A 16,163-nucleotide genomic window follows, 5' to 3' on the forward strand; every position below is an offset into this window, starting at 1 on the left:
CGAACGACTGCACCTCAGCGAACCCGACTGTCAAGCTCCTGAAGTTTGCAGATGACACCACTGTCATCGGCCTCATCAAGGACGGTGACGAGTCTGCATATCGACAGGAAGCGGAGCGGCTGGAGCTGTGGTGCGGGCGACACAACCTGGAGCTGAACACGCTCAAGACGGTAGAGATGATCGTGGACTTCAGGAGGCATCCTTCGCCACAGCTGCCCCTCACGTTGTCCAGCTGCCTTGTGTCAACCGTCGAGACCTTCAAGTTCCTGGGAATTACAATCTCTCAGGACCTGAAGTGGGCGAACAACATCAACTCCGTCCTCAAAAAGGCCCAGCAGAGGATGTACTTCCTGCGGCTTCTGAGAAAGCACGGCCTGCCACCGGAGCTGCTGAGACAGTTCTACACAGCGGTCATCGAATCGGTCCTGTGTTCTTCCATCACAGTCTGGTTTGGTGCTGCTACAAAAAAGGACAAACTCCGACTGCAACGGACAATAAAAACTGCTGAAAGGATTGTCGGTACCCCCCTACCCACCATTGAGGACTTGCACGCTGCCAGAACTAAGACAAGGGCGTGCAAAATCCTCTCGGACCGTCTGCACCCCGGTCACCAGCTCTTCCAGCTCCTTCCCTCAGGTAGGCGCTACCGATCAACGCAAACTAGAACTAGTAGACATTCCAACAGCTTCTTCCCTCTTGCGATCAACTTCTTAAACACCTAACCTATAATTCCATTACAACAAGCTGGCAATTTTTTGACTTGAGTTCGTTGTCACATTTCTGTGGGGCCAATTATTTATTACTTGTGCACTCACTGTAGTTGTCTCGCCATGCTGCACTATTTGCATATACTGGCCACTCATGCCAGAGTAGCATCTGCTCCATTTGCACACTGATTGAGGAGTATCTGTAACATTTGCACAACCGACATTGTCCCAGATGATCGCACTACTCGTCACTTTAAACCGCATACACTCCTTGAAGTCTCAGCGCCCTTTGCACAATGGTCATTGCACCGGACTATTGCAATATTAGTCGTTCGAACTGCTCTAAGTGCTAGAGGACTCTGCATCTTTTTGCACAATTGTTTTTTGTCAATGTCTTTATGTCCCCAAAGTGTTCTGTAAATTGACTGTTTGTTGTACTAGAGCGGCTCCAACTACCGGAGACAAATTCCTTGTGTGTTTTGGACATACTTGGCAAATAAAGATGATTCTGATTCTGATTCTGATTCTGATGAAGTCCACGGTAATAGGTTCATATTTAATGGGAACTTTTGTGGATGGTTTTTAAATGGATGTTAGGTCATTTTCTTGGCGCAGATTCCTTCATGCCATGATGTTTCAAAACAAAATAATATTCAGCGGTGGTACGCGCAGGAGTCATGTCCGCAGTGGTTTGGAGGTATAAAGCGATGCAAGGGGGGTATTAGCACTTACGGATTAACCGACTCCCCAACTGTGTCTGCCCCAGGTGTGTGGAACTAACTGCCCTCCATATGTTGTACTATTAGATATCCATTTGAAAATGTGCTGGATTATGTTTAATTTTGTTGCAAAATACTGGCAGGTGTTTTTATTTTTCCAGGAGTGTCCTGGAGCTGTATAAACCTGGATTCTGGGACTTATTCATGGACTGTGATTGTGGACAGCGGGCCCTGAGCGGAAGGGTTCTGAATTTCTTCATCAATGACATGAGCTGTAGACCATATGGAGGGAGACCACCTTTATGATTTTAATTTTTTTCATTTGTGTGTATTTTGATATGTTTGCTTCCACAGTTCTTTTTTGTGGTTTACTCTGTTTTTGTTCATTTATTTCAATGTTTGTATTATTCTGTTGTATATGTTTTGCTATCCGGGTCAGGGTCCCCTTGGGCGATAAGATAAGGGGCTCTGAAGGGGGCTTGATATGGCTCTCTCTCTTTTCCTCGTCTCTTAAAGAGAAAGGTTTTTCGACTGAGAGCCGTGAATCCTTGGCGCTCCCACGAGGCTGCACGTACAAATGCATAAATTTAGGATTGGCGAGCGTCGTGTCTTTATTGTTCGCGGGAAGGAGATTGGGTTCTTTTTGGCTGTTCGGTACTCACGTGTGGCCTCAGGAGGCGACAAGGGGACGCAGGGAGTGATTCGGCCTTATTAGAATAATTGTTTTTCCTCGTCAATGGTTAACCTTAAGTAGATGCCTTGGAGCATGATAGACTTTCTTGACCAAGTAGATTCTTCCAAATTGTAGATAATAGGTTATCTTTTTGGGCTAACGCTGGTTTGTTGTTTCTTGCCAGGTGTCAGTTGCTAACTCTAGGTCTTGTAATGAATTTGGGGATCTCGTTAAAGCGGGGTTATGTAGTATATTTTAATAGGCAAGGGACAAATGGTTGGAGACCTGTATTCACACCAACTATCTTTTCTTTGTAATTCTACATCAAAGGACGTCCTTTAACCAGTTATATGTTTATTGGGGTTTCCTACTTTTCCCTGACAGAAACCTGTCTGGGGTTTACAACAGGCGTCCCGGTCTTCAAAGAGGACTGTTTTACTAAGAGATGCCAGCAGGCGGGTAGGGTTATTTCACGCCCCCAAAGCGCAACATGAAGGCCAGTTTAACACTCCAAATATGGTCATGAGGAGCACCATCCTTCCGAGTGCACCCAGGGAGGCGCTAATGCCACCAGGGAGAGAAACCTTGATAAACTTAGATCCAGGGGTTTTCGGGGGCTGTTTCGTTGTTCTGGCAATGTAAGCAGCTGTTATAACAATAAGGCTTGTTCAATAAATCGAATTAGCCCAAACGCCAAGTGTCTCAAAGTCTTCATTCATCCCATGCCCGACGGACGTCGGAGTTCTCCCGGGTGACCTCCGACTCTGAACCACAGGCGAAAAAATCCACCGCAATACTTACGCAATATTTGGGATTCATTGCAGATGAGCTCATTGGGATGTGTCAGCCTATCACCCAGCTGGATCATTTGAGTCTCGGGCAATGGACTTCAGAATAGAACCAAGATGGCGCCTACCAGTGTGGTCGCCTCGGTAACGCGCTCTCTAGTATTGTCTTTGTTTTTGTATTTTCCGTCCGTCTTTGGAGACCTTACACGACTCACTTACACAAGGGGAGACCTGCTAACCATCAAGGAGGCTACTCCGGACTTTCTGTCACCAACTTTCGAAAATCCGCTGAGTTTTTTCCCCGAGTTACTCACCGGAGCGGCGTCCGCGGTTTTCGGCGCATGGATGCGGAAGCGGCGCCACAGAGGAAAACGAGCCGGCATTCAGGTGAAACGCCGCAAGAGAGGACACAGATTGGCGTTCCCGTCGATCCACCTCGCGAATGTACGCTCCCTACCCAACAAAATGGACGCGCTTCATCTTCTGTTAAAGACCAGTAAAGACTTCTGACGTTCCGCGGCCATGTGCTTCACGGAGACCTGGCTTTGCGACGCTGTACCCGATGGCGCCGTCATGCTTCCCGGCTTCAACATTCATCGAGCGGACCGCGACATGGAATCATCGGGGAAAACGAAGGGCGGCGGGATATGCCTCCATATCAACGAAAAATGGTGTACGGACGTCACGGTGCTCAGCACACACTGCAGCCCGCATTTGGAGTCGCTATTCTTAAACTGTAAACCATTCTACTCGCCACGTGAGTTTGCATCGTTTATACTGGCTGGAGTCTATATTACACTGCAAGCTAACACGAACGCTGCATTGCTAACGCTCGCCGAACAAGTCAACGAAATTGAAAAAAAACACCCGGACTCACCCCTCATTATTCTCGGGGACTTTAACAAAGCTAAACTCAACCACGAACTCCCTAAATACAAGCAGCACATCGACTGTCCTACCAGGGAAAATAATACTTTAGACCACTGCTACACTACGGTAAAAAACGCATACCGTGCTATACCTCGTGCAGCCCTGGGATCGTCTGATCACTGCTTAATTCACTTAATACCGACGTACAAGCAAGAAGTTAAATGTGCGAAGCCTACAGTGAAAACAGTCAAAAAGTGGACCAATGAAGCAAAGATGGAACTTCAAAGCTATTTAGACTGCACAGACTGGAGTGTCTTTGAAAATTCAGCTGGCAGCCTGGATGAATATACGGACACTGTCACATCCTATATCAGTTTCTGTGAAGAGGTTTGTGTACCAACAAAATCATTTCGGACATTCAACAACAGCAAGCCGTGGTTCACTGCTAAACTTAAGCAGTTTCGCCAAGCTAAGGAAGATGCATATCAGAGCGGGGACAGGGCCCTGTATAATCGAGCTAGAAACCAGCTTACTAAAGAAATTAACATTGCAAAGAGGATCTATGCAGCAAAGTTGGAAAAACAGTTTAGCGCGAACGACTCAAAATCAGTCTGGCATGCATTCCAATCGCTGACTAATTACAAGCGACGATCCCCCCAAGCTGAGAACAACAGCACACTAGCCAACGACTTGAATACCTTCTACTGCAGATTTGAAAAGGACACTTTCACACCACACACCCACCCGGCCGCACCCGCGACCACAACCACACCTCTGACTTCTGCGTTAACCATCCATGAACAGGATGTGAGACGCATCTTCAAACAACAGAAGATTAACAAAGCGGCAGGACCGGACCATGTGTCCCCATCCTGCCTCAAAGTCTGCGCGGACCAGCTCGCTCCAGTCTTCACTCAGATCTTCAACAGATCTTTGGAAATGTGCGAAGTTCCATCCTGTTTCAAACGCTCCACCATCATTCCAGTCCCCAAGAAACCTGCAATCTCTGGTCTGAATGAATACAGGCCTGTCGCTTTGACATCTGTGGTCATGAAGTCCTTTGAAACGTCTCGTGCTGGACCACCTCAAGAGTGTCACAGGTCCCCTGCTGGACCCCCTGCAGTTTGCCTACCAAGCGAACAGGTCTGCGGACGATGCAGTCAACATGGGACTGCACTTCATCCTAGAACACCTCGACAGTGCAGGGACCTACGCGAGGATCCTGTTCGTGGACTTCAGCTCAGCGTTCAACACCATCATCCCTGAACTCCTTTCAACCAAGCTTCTCCAGCTCAGCGTCTCACCTGCCATCTGCCAGTGGATTTACAGCTTTCTGACGGGCAGTACACAGCAGGTCAGGCTGGGGGAAGCCACCTCATCCACACGCAGCATCAGCACTGGGGCGCCCCAAGGTTGTGTCCTCTCTCCGCTGCTCTTCTCTCTCTACACGAACGACTGCACCTCAGCGAACCCGACTGTCAAGCTCCTGAAGTTTGCAGATGACACCACTGTCATCGGCCTCATCAAGGACGGTGACGAGTCTGCATATCGACAGGAAGCGGAGCGGCTGGACCTGTGGTGCGGCCGACACAACCTGGAGCTGAACACGCTCAAGACGGTAGAGATGATCGTGGACTTCAGGAGGCATCCTTCGCCACAGCTGCCCCTCACGTTGTCCAGCTGCCTTGTGTCAACCGTCGAGACCTTCAAGTTCCTGGGAATTACAATCTCTCAGGACCTGAAGTGGGCGACCAACATCAACTCCGTCCTCAAAAAGGCCCAGCAGAGGATGTACTTCCTGCGGCTTCTGAGAAAGCACGGCCTGCCACCGGAGCTGCTGAGACAGTTCTACACAGCGGTCATCGAATCAGTCCTGTGTTCTTCCATCACAGTCTGGTTTGGTGCTGCTACAAAAAAGGACAAACTCCGACTGCAACGGACAATCAAAACAGCTGAAAGGATTGTCGGTACCCCCCTACCCACCATTGAGGACTTGCACGCTGCCAGAACTAAGACAAGGGCGTGCAAAATCCTCTCGGACCCTCCGCACCCCGGTCACCGGCTCTTCCGGCTCCTTCCCTCAGGTAGGCGCTACCGATCAACGCAAACTAGAACTAGTAGACATTCCAACAGCTTCTTCCCTCTTGCAATCAACTTCTTAAACACCGAACCTATAATTCCATTACAACAAGCTGGTAATTTTTTGACTTGAGTTCGTTGTCACATTTCTGTGGGGCCAATTATGTATTACTCGTGCACTCACTGTAGTTGTCTCGCCATGCTGCACTATTTGCATATACTGGCCACTCATGCCAGAGTAGCATCTGCTCCATTTGCACACTGATTGAGGAGTATCTGTAACATTTGCACAACCAACATTGTCCCAGATGATCGCACTACTCGTCACTTTAAACCGCATACACTCCTTGAAGTCAATTCTATAAACATCAATATCTGAATCCTCGGGTTCGGGTTTGAGCAGACCTGGGCAATTCTTTTCACATGAAAACTCTGAAAATTCAAATCCGGCCTCGTTTGTGTGGAGTTTGCATGTTCTCCCTGTGCCTATTTGTGTACGGAAGATGAATATTCTATCATTTCAATAAATTAGAATAAATGTATGCTAATTTATTCGGCGGTACCTATATGAAATAAATCACCCTGCCTCAAAGACTCTACAGCCAGGTTGGCTTGGCAAATGAGAATCAGTTCTCAATTGCCTCACCTGGATAAATAAAGGGTTAGGTTTTAAAGGTATCAAAAGTATTTAAAACTTAGATGAAGACATAAAATAAGTAACTTTAAAGCTTGAAATGACAGCATTTTTTTTTTTTGATCCAATATGTCAATAATGATGTACCATACCATCCATCCATGAATCTTCTGCACCGCTTCTCCTCACTACGGTCGCGCGTATGCTGGAGCCTATCCCAGCTATCTTCGGGCAGGATGCGAGGTACACCCTGAACTGGTTGCCAGCCAATCGCAGAGCACATCAGAATCAGAATCATCTTTATTGGCCAAGTATGTCCAAAACACACAAGGAATTTGTCTCCGGTAGTTGGAGCCGCTCTAGTACAACAGACAGTCAATTTACACAACACTTTGCGGACATAAAGACATTGACAAAAAACAATTGTGCAAAAAGATGCAGAGTCCTCTAGCACTTAGAGCAGTTCGAACGACTAATATTGCAATAGTCCGGTGCAAGGACCATTGTGCAAAGGGCGCCGAGACTTCAAGGAGTGTATGCGGTTTAAAGTGACGAGTCGTGCGATCATCTGGGACAATGTCGATTTTGCAAATGATACAGAAACTCCTCAATCAGTGTGCAAATGGAGCAGATGCTACTCTGGCATGAGTGGCCAGTATATGCAAATAATGCAGCATGGCGAGACAACTACAGTGAGTGCACGAGTAATACATAATTGGCCCCACAGAAATGTGACAACGAACTCAAGTCAAAAAATTGCCAGCTTGTTGTAATGGAATTATAGGTTAGGTGTTTAAGAAGTTGATCGCAAGAGGGAAGAAGCTGTTGGAATGTCTACTAGTTCTAGTTTGCGTTGATCGGTAGCGCCTACCTGAGGGAAGGAGCTGGAAGAGCCGGTGACCGGGGTCCAGACGGTCCGAGAGGATTTTGCACGCCCTTGTCTTAGTTCTGGCAACGAGGTTCTGGCAACGAGGTGGCTTCCCCCAGCCTGACCTGCTGTGTCCTGCCCGTCAGAAAGCTGTAAATCCACTGGCAGATAGCAGGTGAGACGCTGAGCTGGAGAAGCTTGGTTGAAAGGAGTTCAGGGATGATGGTGTTGAACGCTGAGCTGAAGTCCACAAACAGGATCCTCACGTAGGTCCCTGCACTGTCGAGGTGTTCTAGGATGAAGTGCAGTCCCATGTTGACTGCATCATCCGCAGACCTGTTCACTCGGTAGGCAAACTGCAGGGGGTCCAGCAGGGGACCTGTGACACTCTTGAGGTGGTCCAGCACGAGACATTCAAAGGACTTCATGACCACAGATGTCAAAGCGACAGGCCTGTAGTCATTCAGACCAGAGATTGCAGGTTTCTTGGGGACTGGAATGATGGTGGAGCGTTTGAAACAGGATGGAACTTCGCACATTTCCAAAGATCTGTTAAAGATCTGAGTGAAGACTGGAGCGAGCTGGTCCGCGCAGACTTTGAGGCAGGATGGGGACACATGGTCCGGTCCTGTTGCTTTGTTAATCTTCTGTTGTTTGAAGATGCGTCTCACATCCTGTTCATGGATGGTTAACGCAGAAGTCAGAGGTGTGGTTGTGGTCGCGGGTGCGGCCGGGTGGGTGTGTGGAGTGAAACTGTCCTTTTCAAATCTGCAATAGAAGGTATTCAAGTCGTTGGCTAGTGTGCTATTGTTCTCAGCTTGGGGGGATCGTCGCTTGTAATTAGTCAGCGATTGGAATGCATGCCAGACTGATTTAGAGTCGTTTGCGCTAAACTGTTTTTCCAACTTTGCTGCATAGATCCTCTTTGCAATGTTAATTTCTTTAGTAAGCTGCTTTCTAGCTCGATTATACAGGGCCCTGTCCCCGCTCTGATATGCATCTTCCTTAGCTTGGCGAAACTGCTTAAGTTTAGCAGTGAACCACGGCTTGTTGTTGTTGAATGTCCGAAATGATTTTGTTGGTACACAAACCTCTTCACAGAAACTGATATAGGATGTGACAGTGTCCGTATATTCATCCAGGCTGCAAGCTGAATTTTCAAAGACACTCCAGTCTGTGCAGTCTAAACAGCTTTGAAGTTCCATCTTTGCTTCATTGGTCCACTTTTTGACTGTTTTCACTGTAGGCTTCGCACATTTAAGTTCTTGCTTGTACGTCGTTATTCAGTGAATTAAGCAGTGATCAGACGAGCCCAGGGCTGCACGAGGTATAGCACGGTATGTGTTTTTTACCGTAATGTAGCAGTGGTCTAAAGTATTATTTTCCCTGGTAGGACAGTCGATGTGCTGCTTGTATTTAGGGAGTTCGTGGTTGAGTTTAGCTTTGTTAAAGTCCCCGAGAATAATGAGGGGTGAGTCCGGGTGTTTTTTTTCAATTTCGTTGACTTGTTCGGCGAGCGTTAGCAATGCGGCGTTCGTGTTAGCTTGCAGTGTAATATAGACTCCAGCCAGTATAAACGATGCAAACTCACGTGGCGAGTAGAATGGTTTACAGTTCAAAAACAGCGACTCCAAATGCGGGCCGCAGTGTGTGCTGAGCACCGTGACGTCCGTACACCATTTTTCGTTTATATGGAGGCATATCCCGCCGCCCTTCGTTTTTCCCGATGATTCCATGTCGCGGTCCGCTCGATGAATGTTGAAGCCGGGAAGCATGACGGCGCCATCGGGTACGGCGTCGCAAAGCCAGGTCTCCGTGAAGCACATGGCCGCGGAACGTCCGAAGTCTTTACTGGTCTTTAACAGAAGATGAAGCTCGTCCATTTTGTTGGGTAGGGAGCGTACATTCGCGAGGTGGATCGACGGGAACGCCAATCTGTGTCCTCTCTTGCGGAGTTTCACCTGAATGCCGGCTCGTTTTCCTCTGTGGCGCCGCTTCCGCATCCATGTGCCGAAAACCGCGGACGCCGCTCCGGTGAGTAACTCGGGGAATAAACTGAGCGGATTTTCGAAAGTTGGTGACAGAAAGTCCGGAGTAGCCTCCTTGATGGTTAGCAGGTCTCCCCTTGTGTAAGTGAGTCGTGTAAGGTCTCCAAAGACGGACGAAAAACACAAAAACAAAGACAATACTAGAGAGCGCGTTACCGAGGCGACCACACTGGTCGGCGCCATCTTGCTTGCATATAAACAAAACAACCATTCGCACTCACATTTACACCTACAGGCAACTTAGAGTCTTCAATTAACCTACCGTGCATGTTTTTGTGGATGTGGGAGGAAACCGGAGTGCCCGGAGTAAACCCACGCAGGCACGGGGAGACCATGCAAACTCCACACAGATTTTAATCCAAATCCTCAGAAGTGTGAGGCGGATGTGCTGACCAGGCACAATGACAATTGATGACTTATTTCTGATTACTTGTTGAGCAAGAGACAAATGGACAGGCTTCATCAAGGATGTGGTACAGCTACAGCTTGTAAGGTTTTTTTGCATTACACACACATTGGATACAAGCGACCGAAATGAGTTTCCTCCGCAGGGTGTCCGGGCTCGCCCTTAGAGATAGGGTGAGAGGCTCGGAGTTCGGAGCTCAGAGTGGAGCCGCTGCTCCTCCGCATTGAGAGGAGCCAGACGAGGTGGCTCGGGCATCTGATTAGGATGCCTTCTGTACGGCTCCCTGATGAGGTGTTCCGGCCATGTCCCATCGGGAGGAGAGCCCGGGGATGACCCAGGACACGCCGGAGAGACTATGTCTCCCGGCTGGCTCGGGACCGCCTCGGGATCTCCCTGGAAGAGCTGGATGAAGTGGCTGGGGAGAGGGAAGTCTGGGCGTCCCTGCTGAGGCTGCTGCCCCAGCGACCCGACCTCGGATAAGCGGAAGAAAATGGATGGATGGATGGATGGACGTTATGAAGGCAACAAGGTTTTTCAAGTCTGGAGTGTTGGCAGAATTGCTAGGAAAGTGGTAGACACGAAGTACAGTCCTGAATCTTGGTGTGACATCTGATCTGTAGGCCTGTAGCTTGAAAGGTAAACAGAATAAAGGGAACAACTGTTTGTAACTTTTGTGGAAAAACCCTTGAACTCGTCAAAATTGTGGGAGGAATTTCAGCAGACCATATCTTCCAGAATATCATTTATTTGGCAAGCTTGCTTTACAAACACTTTAGTGATCCAAAATACACGACAAAATAAATGTTAACAGAGTGTATTGTTTTTCCATAGTCTACTTTGGATGAAAATCAAGGTGTAAAATTTCCTAACTGATTGTCGATTTAACTCATTTAATATCACAGTCAAGTTATCATGGGCTATTTGAATAACCTGTTACATGAACTAATATTCACTTCATTTCGAAGACACTATGATTTGGTACATATGACACAGAGTACAGCATGTCAACACAACCTTCTCAATAAGGCTGTCGTCCACTTTTCCCTTTTGTTTCACTCTAATGAGGCTTGCAGGCAGGGTTGAGCCCAGAATCGTATATTTCTGTCTCAACATCCCAATCACTCATTCGTAGATTCTCACACGAGAAATTTCTCAAGCAGATTCAATCTCTTTGCGGTTAAGCTTGTTTCTTCTTTTGTGTGAATGGAGTTGCGATGAGTTCTGCACAAAATAAGTCTACACTATCCTCTATGGTGAAACCCCGGTCAGAAAGTACCAAGTCCCCTGGCAGGAGCTTGTCACGGAAACCGCTTTTTTCAGTCAGGTGTTTGTCTGAGACAGGCCCACCCCAGGCCTTCGACCCAAATGAGATGCTTCCTTGTGAGGTGATTGAAACTAGAAACTTTATAGTGTCGTGCTGTTTTTAGTTGCTTCATGTTCGAGCTCAAGCTTTTAAATCCGAAGGACGCTCAATGAACACCGCAAAGCAGTCAGTTACAATAAATTATGCTGACATGTTTCTTAAAAAATGCCCGAAAACACAATGGGAAGCTGCATCTTAAGCCTTCACTTTACAGCCACAGTATTAGAGGATGAAGCCTGCTTGCCGTGACTTGTGTCCAACGGCGAAAGATTCTTGAGACTGTTAACCGATGAATCCCAAAGAAGTAGCCGAAAAATTCCTCAACACAGATTGAGACGCAGCTTTATCAGTGTCAGACAAATCTCCTGAGCAGACTTGAGAAGAAAGAAAATGACACAAATCCAAACAAGAACATGAAAGACTGTGAATTGGGCAGTCCTGAGAAAAATGTTATTTTCTTGTCATCAAATTGCGAAGGGTCAAGGGTGCGCTGTTTCAACTCACTTTCTAAACTGTGAACTTTATCCCTCAGTGACTGACATTCAGTGTTTGATGATTGAATCTGTTCATGTAACGACGCAATGTGTGTCTCGTCTGTCCGGACCTCAGTCCCAGGGACTTCATCCATCTGGACCTCTGCTTCTGGTGCAGGAGTTTGATGCAGAGTCAGAAGCTCTCTCCTTGTGTTCACAAGTCTTTTCTCCGAAACCTTTGGAGATTGTAGACATCGTTCCAGTTTGTGGACAGCCCGATTCCAATCAGCGGTAGAGGTGAAACTGAATAAACTTGGCACGTAGTCAGCCTGGAGGGGATCAAACAACTAAGAAAGTAATATTCCATTTATTGTCATGATGTCATTCTCACTTACTAAATTTGGCTTGTGTACATGTATTTTGATGACTATTTATTGAGAATCACAGTCCATCAGTTGAACAGAACAAGGCTTTTAGAGGGGAGTGACAAACTGAAAAAAGGAGAGAGAGTGAAAGCAAAAGAAGACAAACAAGACAAAGCACGAGCTGCAAACAAGACGAGGAAAGGAGATCATTATATACTTTGTCAATTGAAAGATTCAGAGACTGATGGCACATTAGATATGAGTGTTTTATGGGGGAGTTGTGCTACATCCTATGTGTAAATCTAGAAAGTTATCTAACTTTATTGCTTTGTGGGATAAGTTATCGTGACCCCTTTGTAAGTAAAATTCGATTCCTTTGGAGCATCCATTCAACACGCCCAACAGCGTCGTTGAGCTGAGAGGTTTATTCCAATTTTGAAGCCTGATTTTAAATTCTTAGCAATTAGTTTTATTCATTCAAATTTGGCAGGCTTGTTCACATTACTCTTCTCTGTGGTGTGTTGAATTTACATGTCATTTTTTGGCTTAGTGCCACTTTGAAAGCATTTCAATTCTTTTCAATGGGGAAAATGGATTTGAGATACAAGTAAATTGAGTTCCTCGTACTGTTGGAAGCGTATTTTATTATGATCACATATACCGCACACTTTCGAGTTCACCACGAAAGGTCACTGCTTCTTTACAGTCCAGTTCAATCAATCATTCATTTATTTGATATGGACATCACTAAATTATTGGAAAACAAGGCATGCATTACTTTGTGTATTTTGGCACCAGTGCTAATTTGGAACATTTGTAACGGGACTTTTTTAAAAAAGACAAAGACAACACGATGATGAATGTGCTAGATAAAATACAGAAATACAGATTTTTGTAAATCCTTATGATAGTCATTACTTTTGATATGAAACATTTACAATTTCAATCAAGGCTTCTTGATCGCCGCGATTCCCACCAGCACACTTTGTGTTTATTAGGCCAATACTTAGGAGAGAATCTTTGACCACAAACTGAACAAGCAAAAGCTTTCTCTCCAGTGTGTCTTCTCATGTGTCGTTCGCTCTTACAAGCAAAAGTTTTCGCACACTGAAAACATTTCCATCGTTTGTTGTCAGTGTGACATGCCATAACGACCTTTGGACGTTTTATCATCATCATCTTCATCAGTGTGAGGAGAGTGTGACGTCATGTCGTCACTATCTGAGAGTGGAGCTAAAAGGCTGTCTGCTTTTGATCCTCCTCAGTGCCCCAGCTTTGCAGTTTTTCCACTTAGGCCTTGTCGCTTGGGCCACATTTGCTTTAAGTTGAGAGCATTTTTTTTGGAAGGTTCCCAATGGATTATCCATTTTCTGAGCCGCTTCTCCTCACGAGGGCCGCGTGAGTGTTGGAGTCCAATTGCAGGGCACATACAAACAAACAACCATTCGCACTCACATTCACACTTACGGGAAATTTAGAGTCTCCAATTCATGCATGTTTTTGGGATGTGGGAGGAAACCGGAGTGCCCGGAGAAAACCCACGCAGGCACGGGGAGAACATGCAAACTCCACACAGGCGGGGCCGGGGATTGAACCCCGGTCCTCAGGACTTGGATGCTGACGCTCTAACCAGTCGGCCAACGTCCCGCCTCCCAGTGGATTAAAGACATTCAATTCTTTTTAATGGGGGAAATGGATTTGATGTCCAAGCAAATTGAGTCACAATCACTGTTTTAAGAAATGTATTTTATGAAAGATCACAAATACACGTTACAGTTTACCACCAAAAGTCACATTTTATTTCCAGTCTTATTTCAATCAATCATTCACTTATTTGATATTGTAATCACTAAAACATTGGACAAAATGCATGCATTCCTCAAAGGAAGTATGGGTCTTAATGGTCCAAATTTCACAAACAAGTTTGTTTATGTATTTTTTGCTCAAGCAAATTAAACAGGCAGTCATTTCCATTATCAATACATTTTGGAGCAATTGGTGAATAACGAATTCTCTTTCGAACGCCCCTTTTCTCGTCACCAAAATCAAAGATTGGAAAGTACTGTCATAGCTGGTGTGGGAAAAAGCAATGTACTATCCTATGAAATGGCAGTAATTGGTCATATTTGAAACATCGTAGCTGTCAGGTGGAATCCGGTCACCTTCAAAATGACAACTTCCACCCATCCATCCATTTTCTGAGCTGCTTATCCTCACAAGGGTCGCAGGAGTGCTGGAGCCTATCCCAGCTATCATCGGGCAGGAGGAGGGGTACACCCTTAACTGGTCGCCAGCCAATCGCAGGGCACACAAATATTCAAACAACCATTTTCACTCATATTGACCCCTATGGGCAATTTGGAGTCTTCAATTAAGCTAGCACGCATGTTTTCGGAATGTGGGAAGAAACCGGAGCGCCCGGAGAAAACCCACGCAGGCACGGGGAGAACATGCAAACTCCACACAGGCGGGGCCGGGGATTGAACCCGGGTCCTCAGAACTGTGAGGCAGATGCTCTAACCAGTCGAAAATGACAACTTTTCAGGAAATTAAAAAAAGAACAAAAATACAGCTTGGTTTAGTTTGCAAACACCGCTTTGTTCAAGCTGGTATTTTCTCTTTAATTGCGGTCATATAATCATTGCACCACATGAACAACAGTTAGCATAATGTGAAAATTATGTTGAAAAACTAATTTAATGTACTGAAAAATCGCAAATTTATTATGGTCATCATAAAAATCATACAAACACGGCAGGTGAGTGCCACATCCTTGCAAGCCTCATGCATGAACTCAATAAAAGCAGATTAATATCCAAAAACTGTCAACAATCATCAACCAAATTTGTGCGGCCATCTCTACTCATGGCAGCTTCGACCTCTGAAAATATTCCAACAATCAGTCCAATTTTTTAGAGTTTATGGATCAGATAATATCAAATCAGATCAGCTGCAGTTTCGGGACGTAACACGTTCGGCCGGGAGACCCTCGTCATAGGTCATCCGACGTTACGACAGCCAGCCAAAGTCCACGTCTGTCACAAAATGCCATCCACAGAAAAGCCTTTGTGATCAATACATAAATTTGATCTACACATACATACACACATGTACATTTGTTCAACTCAAAATTGAGCTGACGTATGAGTAAATAAATCTGCAAGCATTACTTGACGTGGGATGACGTGGCTGTTTTCTTTCCTCAAGGAGGCATTCCATTTTTTTTAAAACAACAAGCTCTCCAAACATTTTTTACTATCACTATTTTCGCTCATTATTGTCTTCTTATTATCATTATTGTCCCAGACGTTCAATGTGGTCAAAAATTACACCATGGAAAACATAGAAGTTCAATGAGGAAATGTCATCGGCTCCTGCTTGTGACGCGTCAGGCTGTGACAGGCTGACATGTCCAAATGTTGGGCGGGCCAACATCTGGCTGGAAATCTAATATTTTATCAGTAAAGGATTCTAAAATGACTACTGAATCTATTTTGGAGGGCTTTGTTCTGCAGACATCATTTATGAGTCCAGCACGATGTGCCCATGTTCAAACCATTAATTAGTCCCTTTAAAGTATTTTGGCACCAAGGTTAATTCTTTGCAATCGCGGGGCTTTTAGAAAATATATGGACAACAAGAAGATAGATAAAAGCTGGTACACAGAATACTAGAATGTAGATTTTTGACAGTAAAATAGTATTTTTTACAACCCCAATTCCAATGAAGTTGGGACGTTGTGTTAAACATAAATAAAAACAGAAAACAATGATTTACAAATCATGTTCAACCTAGATTTAATTGAATACACTACAAAGAAAATATATTTAATGTTCAAACTGATCAACTTTATTGTTTTTAGCAAATAATCATTAACTTGGATTTTTATGGCTGCAACACGTTCCAAAAAAGCTGGGACGGGGTCATGTTTACCACTGTGTTACATCACCTTTTCTTTCAACAACATTCAATAAACGTTTGGGAACTGAGGACACTCATTGTTGAAGCTTTGTAGGTGGAATTCTTTCCCATTCTTGCTTGATGTACAGCTTCAGCTGTTCAACAGTCCGAGGTCTCCGTTGTCGTATTTTAGGCTTCATAACGCGCCACACATTTTCAATGGGAGACAGGTCTGGACTGCAGGCAGGCCAGTCGAGTACCCACACTCTT

Source organism: Phycodurus eques, unplaced genomic scaffold, assembly GCF_024500275.1.
Source record: "Phycodurus eques isolate BA_2022a unplaced genomic scaffold, UOR_Pequ_1.1 contig_54, whole genome shotgun sequence".
Taxonomy (NCBI): Eukaryota; Metazoa; Chordata; class Actinopteri; order Syngnathiformes; family Syngnathidae; genus Phycodurus; species Phycodurus eques.